Genomic DNA, 7,129 nt, shown 5'->3' with positions numbered 1-7,129 from the left:
TCCTGCTCACAATACACGCATGTGTGTGCACGTCTGAGGGTGTGCGTATGTGCCACTCGGCGGAAAAAAAGCGGGGGAGAGTGGGGGGGGGGGTCTTCTGGCATCAGCAAGCCCCTCGGCAGACTGGCTAAAGCTGGTTCTTCTGATAGGAGAACATGTGTGGTTAGAGAGAGGAGGGAGCGTTTGAGTGTATGCAGAAGGATGCACGTAAGGATGCGTGTGATATAGAGGAGGGTGGGGGTGGTTTCTCAGATTCAGCTTGGCGATTATATAGGCTTTTCCCGCATCTGGGGGCGGGGGGGTGGTTAGCTGAGGTTCTCACTTGCAATAATGACATCACCGCTCCTCCCAGCATCCATTCATAAAATAGAAAGCAGCACAATGCAGCTGCAGTGGCGAAGAATCGTGCATCCTTTAGATGTTACAGATGCGCATGCACACGTACACCAGGAAGAAATTACAATTTTTATTGAGGGTCCGTATTTGCCTCCTGGAATGGATTTTCAGGGGCATTTTTACATTTTTGCAGGCATATATTTGTTTTTATAACATATAACACACAGGGGTGAATTCATAAAACAATTGCTGCACTTTTGCGCATCCACATTTTCTAATATACCTGGTTAATTTCTGACCCTAACAAACACACTCATGTCAGGAAGACTGATTTTCTCATATGCCATTACTGTTTGGCCACATCATTAGCTCTCAGTGCTGCTGTAGCCATATACTCCCATCTTCCATTTCTTCTACTCCTTTTTTTCTCTTTCTTATTTCATAAGAGGTGGGTTCACTGTAAATTCTGGTCTGAGGGTTAAGACATGAATGAGTCATCCCCCTCTCTCCGGCCCCCTCCCTTCCTCTCCTCCATCTTCCATCTTTCTCCCGTTCATCCACTGTGTTCCAAGGGGAATAGATTGCATGGTTGTATGGAAAGGGTAACACCCCCCGAGCACCACTGATGCTCATCAAACCCACAGTTTTGGCATATTTGGGAAAGAAACGCTTATGTAAAACAAGAGCAATCAAACTGATATGACCAATGAAACGATTATTAGTAATAATACAACATTTCTCTGGAATGCAATGAGTCATCAGAGAGGACATCATGCATCTGAGAGCACGTCTGATGCTGTAGTTGAGCATCTTTATAGAGCGCAACAGTGACTGCCCACTTATTTAGTGGCCTTGGTTACAGAAGTGTTTTTAACATAAATTTTAAACATTCTGTAATAAAGAGATCTAATCCTTGAACCAAACCAACCAACTCTGCAATGAATCACAACATTAGAAACTTTTATTTAAGGAAAAATTATCTGAAAATCAGAAAAAACTAAAACTTTGTACTTAAATTCTTTAAGTTGGAACAATCTACTCAACAAGCTCTGCAAATGACAATGATAATTTAATCAGAAAATATAGACTAGAAAATCATTAATTATAAGCATAAAATAAAATATCTTGAAAATATATTGAAAAATGTTAAAATATAAATATACAGTAGTTAATTTCAAGTGTAGGAAGACTGATTAGATGTATGTAGTGGACGATTGCTACTGAGCTCTTTGGTGTGATTCCTGTTTCCATGGGAACAGTATCTTCTCTGATTGATGGAACTCTCTTCAGGGTTATGGGTAGTCAGTGCTGGTTAGTAATGGGCTAGTTAGTAATCAGATTTTTGATTATGTAGATTTTAAATTTTTAAATGGTGTGTGGCGGTTGGGGCGTGGTCGAGCATTCATCCGGAGAGAAAGCGGTAAGGGTGCACACACCTGAGTGCTATAGTGTCTAACACCTGTTTCTGATGGCAGTAAGCACTGGGGAGAGCGATATATGGAGGAACCATGCCAGAGGAGAGGAGAGAGAGACAAACACAAAGCTGACTAAGTGTGCTTATATTAAGCTGAAAAGCTATTTATCTGATGAGAGTGTAAATAAAATGTACAGTTTGTGTTGAAGTTTCCATCCTCCGCTTCCTCCTTGTCCACATATATAGAACCTTGTTACATGGTGCTAACTCAATGACTAACAAATAGCAAATTGTGGTTTGATTCATGTTTGCTCATGTTTAATGAAAGGAGTGTAAACTGGTACTGAATATACTTTCTAATATATATATTAGATTAACATCAAAACATGCAATAAGTAATCTAAAAGCAATCATATTAGATTATCAAAAAAGTTTAATCTAAAATATTAAGCTACTAATTACAATTTTAGATTTTAGTACCAGATTACATTTTAGAAGTAATCTACGTAACACTGTGGGTAGTGTAGTTCTCCACTGGAAATTCAACAATTTAACACATCTTTCTAAATGAAGTTTGAGGATGGCTTCTATGGAAGCACATACTATAGCTAAACAGCCTCAGATCTCATGTTAGGTGTGTCTTAAATCTATAGTATTTAACTTTTTCACTGTTAACCCTCTGGGGTCGATGATCGTGCCGGCACATCCTGCTGGATTTTTTCCACATAACAGCGGAAACAACTTAAAATACTCTGTCATTTTTGGGCATAAAGATAAGTGTAAGACATCATTAGAGACTAGAAAGGGTCTACTTTTATTTGTGTACACTCACAATAACAACAGAAACTTGTGCTTTTGTAAAATAAAGAAAATAAACAGGGTGCGCTTTCAGCCGTTTCTGTCTCCACGAGCATCTTTCTGAAACACGTCACAAAAATGAACTGAAACTCTGCGAATATGTATCACACAAACATGAAACATGTCTAAAGAAAGCTTAAAATGTCTACTTTTAAATAAAATAATTCAAATTTAAAACAAATATTCTCCTGCAATGTAATCTGTATGAAACAAAGCGATGTACAGTTTCTCCTGGCTCAGCTAATTATCGCTAATGTGATCACAACAACCAGCAGAGTGCGCTATTCATACGGTAATGTGCTGAGGCGATCAATGCAAATGGTAAACGCCCCCAACAATGCCTTAAAAAGCATCAAGTTCATTCACTTTCCTGCGCGTTTGGAAGATGGCACGCTACACAGGTGAGGAAGCAGCTGGATAGTGACGAAGAGTTCACATTTTCCTCAGAAGAGGAGTGGGAATCCAACGATGAACGTTTGAAGAGCGACTTGATCCAGCCAAGAATATAATTTCGGAAGAGTAAGTCATTTAGTTTTACTTACATATTAGCTGACATGCTATTTTACATAAACATGTACATATTTTACTAGTTGGACTATTTCCAGACTTGCCAGCCAGGATTCAGAGTATTGAAATTTGAAATATGTCCTAATAGGCAAGTTCTTGTTACATTTAAATGTTGTTTCGGCTAAAGCAGGTATTTAAATTGTATGCTGTATGATATAAATATGATACAGTATGTAATATGATATAAAAATAATATGAATGTTTAGATTATATTTTAACTAGTGTTTATGCTGCCTCATTATCATCAACGAAGCTTGTGCTTGCAAATATCTGTTCGAGTGTAAATGTGTAAAATGTGCTGTAAATATGCCCATATTAGAAAATCAGCATATTAGAACGATTTCTGAAGGATCATGTGACACTGAAGACTGCAGTAATGATGCTGAAAATTCAGCTTTGATCACAGGAATAAATTGCATTTTACAATATATTCAAATAGAAAAGTTATTTTCAATTGTATAAATTTTTTTGCTGTATTTTGGATCAAATAGATGCAGCCTTGGTGAGCAGAAGAGACTTCTTTTAAAAACATTAAAACATCTTTTAAATGGTAGTGTAGGTCTAAAGTTTTTTAGGGGTATAAAGTCTTTATGTAAAGAAAATGTATAGTCAGATTACTTCTTTTAATTTAAACTTGATTTTGTGAATAAGCTACAAACAATAAATTAAATTATTAAGTCTCCTCACATTCATTCTCTCTCAGGGGAGGGGTCTTTTTCTCCTCAGGTGTAAATCACATCAATATTCATGATCATCCACGCCTCCTCACATATGGCCTTTCTAACACTAAAAGTGTCTTACAAAGTTAAACTACTATATTGTTTTGTATGAATGAGTGATCAGGATGGTTTTCACATAATTTTTGTAGCAAAAACTCTAGGCTACAAGATCCAGTTCTCAAAAGTCTTGTGAACAAATGTTTAGTATGTGATATATGGCCTTCAAAAACCATGCATAAACTTTATTTTCTCAAAAATACAAACATGTACATACGTACATTTTGTTCACATATTATTGTAGCCCAGTTGTGCTGAATATAGTGTCATCAGACTTTAGCCATTAATATGTTTTTAAGCAACTGAAAAAAGCACAAATGTCAAGGCATGTCAAAATTCTCCAGGGCCCAAAACACCCTCAGACCCCAGAGGGTTAAAATACTTTCTGTTTTGTGTTGCATTGAGAGTTGGAGAGGGATAAAAGGGCAGTCCAGACCGCCGGAGGGGAGAGAGAGAGACACACGCAGTGGTGTCTATGTGTGCATTAATTTAAGTTGTGCTGAAAAGCAAACCTTTGTGTTTTGCTGAAAAGTGTTAAAAATAAAGTCTTACATGAATGGTTTATCCAGCTTCCGCTTCCTCCTTCACGAGAGACCAAGAAATCTGTCACAGCGGTGTTGAAACCCGGGACTAGGAGGAAGAAAACACCGTCATGGAATCCTCACCATTGGCCGAAGTAATCAAGACCCTCGCCAGCATTCACCAAGCCCAACATCAGACTCTGCTTGAGCTGCATGTGGAACAGGAGCAGCGGTTCCAGGCGCTCTTCCAGGCTCAAGCGGAGGACCAGCAGGTGCTACGGAGATTGGTACACCAGGAGGGGTCATCAGCCATGATCCCTATGGCTGTGCCACACATCATGCTGGTGAAGATGGGACCTGAGGACGACCCGGAGGTGTTCCTTGAGCTCTTCGAGTGGATGGCTGGAGCATGGAACTGGCCCAGTACTCAGTGGGCAGCACGCCTGTGCCACTGTTGTCCAGGGAAGCCCAACTCGCAGGCCAACAGCTACCTGCTTCCAACCTCCTGGTGTACAAAGACCTGAAGAAAGTCATCCTGCAACGGGTCAGCCGAAGCTCAGACACCACCAACATGCCGATGCCTCACGATGGAGGTGGAGACATTAGTCCGGATCCCCGGCATGCCACAGGCCACCCACACTTGGTGGATTCAGGTTGTAACCAAACCTCCATTCACCAAAGCTTGGTTCAATCCAAGGCTCTGGATACAGGCCAGATGGTACAGATAAGGTGTGTGCATGGGGATGTTCAAAATTACCCTTTTGTGATGGTCATTATTCAATTTTGGGGACTAAAGCATAGTGTCGGGTGGTGGTTAGTCCCCACTTCTCCCATCTACTAATCTTGGGTATGAATTGACCGGCGTTTACAACTTTATTGAGGGGAATATGTGTGGATGGGTTCTGCAACAAAGTGTATCGTGTGTAGTGTGCGATTTGCTACTGGTGAGGCGGTGCCAGGGCCGTCTACGTCAGCTCCACATCAGGAGGATGTTGGGGAGGGGGAAGTCTCGGCTTTCCCAGCCCTTAGAGGATTTCCTGTAGGGGATTTCCTTCTGGAGCAGATGCGAGATGAGTGTCACCAAGTGAGAGTGATTGATGGTCAATGCCTCCAGCCGGATATTGCACTCTCATACCCATATTTTTAGATTATCCAGGATCAGTTGTAACAAGTGACGCAGGACACTCAGACAAAGGAGGATACAAGACAATTATTTGTACCGAAGAGCCGTCAGGAAATGTTATTCCAGACAGCTAATTATAAACCGATGGCAGATCACTTGGGGCAGGAAAAAAACACTGAACCATCTAATGGCCCATTTCTTTTGTTGGGCATCTGCAGGGATGGTCGCAGGTGGTGTGCAGCATGCAGTGAATGTCAGCTGGTGAATCCGCCGGCCACCCCAAGAGCACCATTGCACCCGCTTCTGTTGATTCAGGTCCCCTTTGAAAGAATTGGTATGGACCTCATCAGGTCATTACAGCGTACGGCATGCAGGCATCGCTTTGTGTTGGTTCTGGTGGACTGCGCAAAGCAATATCTGGAAGTGTTACAGAGTCAGAAATATCTCCCGAGTGGGTATTCCGAAAGAAATACTCACTGATCAGGGCACTACAATTATGTCACGTACACAACACGAACTGTACGAATTATTGGGGATTAAATCAACTCAGACCAGCATTTACCACCCCCAAACAGACGGCTTGGTTGAACGATTTAATCAGACCCTGAAGAATATGATTCGTAAGTTCATGAATGAGGACACTCAGAATTGGGACAAGTGTCTCAAGCCCCTATTATTTGCAGTCTGAGAGGTCCTGCAATCCTCCATGGGGTTCTGCTCATTTGAATTATTGTATGGGTGATGACTGCACAGTGTGCTCAACGTCCTACGAGTAAATTGGGAGGAGGGACCTTCAAACAGCAAAAACGAAATTCAATACATTCTTGACCTGAGATCAAAACTCCACACACTGGTGCAAGTAACACAGGAGAATTTGCTCCAGGCTCAAGAACATCAAAGCCGGATGTATAATAGGGGCACTCGACTACGGGAATTTACACCAGGAGATGAAGTCCTTATATTGCTCCCCACATTGAGCTCTAAATTACTCGCCAAGTGGCAAGGACCCTTTGAGTTCACACGGTGAGTAGGGGAAATCGATTATGAGGTGGATAGATGTGGAACATGTCAGATTTACCACCTCAACCTCCTAAAACAGTGGAGAGAGGTGGTTTCTGTGACTTTGGCGACGGTAGTTCCAGAGAGGGTGGAGCTCAGGCCGGAGGTGGACTTAAAAGCCACCGATCGAGTCACCCTAGTCACTTGTGGAGACCACCTCTTACCATCCCAAGTCATGGAGGTTGCCAGGTTGCAAGGAGAATTCTCTGACGTGTCATAGAGCACCACATCGAAACGACCCCAGGGATAGTGGTACACAGTCGTCCATACCAATTACCTGAACAAAATAAAGAATTGGTATGGGAAGAATTGAAGGCTATGCTAGATATGGGGGTAATAGAAGTATCCCACAGTGACTGGCAAAGCCCAGTGGTTCTGGTTCCTAAGAGCAATGGTTCGGTCCCGTTCTGTGTGGATTATAGAAAAGCCAATGCGTTGTCAAAATCTGATGCATACCCGATGCCTCGGATTGATG

This window comes from Myxocyprinus asiaticus, chromosome 32, assembly GCF_019703515.2.
Source record: "Myxocyprinus asiaticus isolate MX2 ecotype Aquarium Trade chromosome 32, UBuf_Myxa_2, whole genome shotgun sequence".
NCBI classification, from domain to species: domain Eukaryota; kingdom Metazoa; phylum Chordata; class Actinopteri; order Cypriniformes; family Catostomidae; genus Myxocyprinus; species Myxocyprinus asiaticus.
The sequence above is the reverse complement of the archived record's forward strand: the minus strand, read 5'-3'. Positions refer to the sequence as shown.